At 37.4% G+C, this 1,525-nt stretch overlaps 1 non-coding gene across 1 annotated transcript; it reads right to left on the bottom strand.

The window, feature by feature from the left end:
- Positions 1 to 460: 460 nt before the first annotated feature.
- LOC141709827 (small nucleolar RNA R71) lies at positions 461 to 567 on the bottom strand. The gene has a single exon (XR_012570384.1). It is a non-coding gene; the product is annotated as a small nucleolar RNA R71 (small nucleolar RNA).
- Positions 568 to 1,525: the final 958 nt, after the last annotated feature.

Raw genomic sequence — 1,525 nt, forward strand, 5'->3', positions numbered from 1 at the left:
TGATATTCCGGAGAAGATAGATTTTGAAGATTTGGATAAAGAGAGTGAGCAGAAAGAACCAGTAATCATGGGTGATCGTATAGTTCCGGCAGATCCAGCTCTTATGGACTTTTCTCGGCCTATAATTGACGACATTTAGTCAAGCATCCTTCATCCGTCTATTCAGGCTAACACTTTTGAAATCAAGCCGGACACTATTTAGATGGTGCAGAATTCTGTTTCTTTCGAAGGTGCTGCAACTGAAGACCCCAATATGCATATCAGGAATTTTGTCGAGATCTATAGTACTTTCAAATATAATGGTGTGACTGATGAGGCTATCAAGCTGAGGCTTTTCCCATTCTCTCTAAGGGATAAAGCTAAGGATTGGTTACATTCTGAACCAGCTGGGTCCATCACTACTTGGCTAGATCTTGCGCAAAAGTTTCTGGTAAAGTTCTATCCAATGACAAAGACTGCAGCTATGAGGAGTGCTCTTACTCAGTTTGCGCAGCAGCCTACAGAATCTATGTGCGAAGCTTGGGAGTGCTACAAGGAGATGTTGAGAAAGTGTCCACATCATGGTATGTTAGATATATTTGAGATGTCATGTCTAATGTATTTCATGTTTAGTTTTCAGATCTTAACAAACAGGAAATACCAGTACTTACTGAAATCAGCACTTACTGGAAGTCAGAACTTAAGGATATCAGTACTTAAATTATCAGGAGATAATTATCAGAAGATGGATATCAGAACTTAAGTGCGGAATGACGAACAGTTAAGGAAAGGCTGATTGAAAGGAAAGAAGATCAAGACTAAATAAAGAAGATATATGCATGGAGAAGATTTATAGGGAAGATAGAAGACTTGGAAAAGAAGATATCTAATTGATATATTTTAGGATACAGAATCATATTCAATATCAATTAGAGATTATCTTGTAACTGTGTAGTATATAAACACAGGCATAGGGTTTACACTATATGTGTTATCATAATCGAAGTTATTATTTTTTTTAACCCTAGCAGCTCTCGTGATAATTTGTTCATCACTGAGAGAGGATGGTTCCATATTGTAACAGAGTTTATTTTGTTGAATAAAATCTTTTTTCTGTTACTTGAGTTCTTTAATTCGATTTGATTGTGATAAATACTGTATTCAACCCCCTTCTACAGTGTGTGTGACCTAACAAGTGGTATCAGAGCAGATCTGTTAACACACAAACAGTTTAAGATCCAAAAACAATCATGTCTGAAGAAGAACAAACTCCAACCAAGCCCACCAAAACTGAAGAACCTCCAAAGACTCAAATCCATAGTCGATATGAGACTATAAGAGTTCCCATGCTGAAACCATCTGAATATCCCATATGGAAGGTGAGGATGTCTATGTTTCTGGAAGCTACTGATGCAGAATACCTTGATAGAATCAATGAAGGACCACACAATCCAACCAAACTCTCTGTTGTAGTTGCAGGTGAACCAGCATAGTCTGTACCAAAGGAGAAGAGTGATTACACTGCTGAAGATATCTCATCAATTGC

The sequence above is a fragment of the Apium graveolens genome, chromosome 2 (assembly GCF_009905375.1).
Source record: "Apium graveolens cultivar Ventura chromosome 2, ASM990537v1, whole genome shotgun sequence".
Classification (NCBI taxonomy): Eukaryota; Viridiplantae; Streptophyta; class Magnoliopsida; order Apiales; family Apiaceae; genus Apium; species Apium graveolens.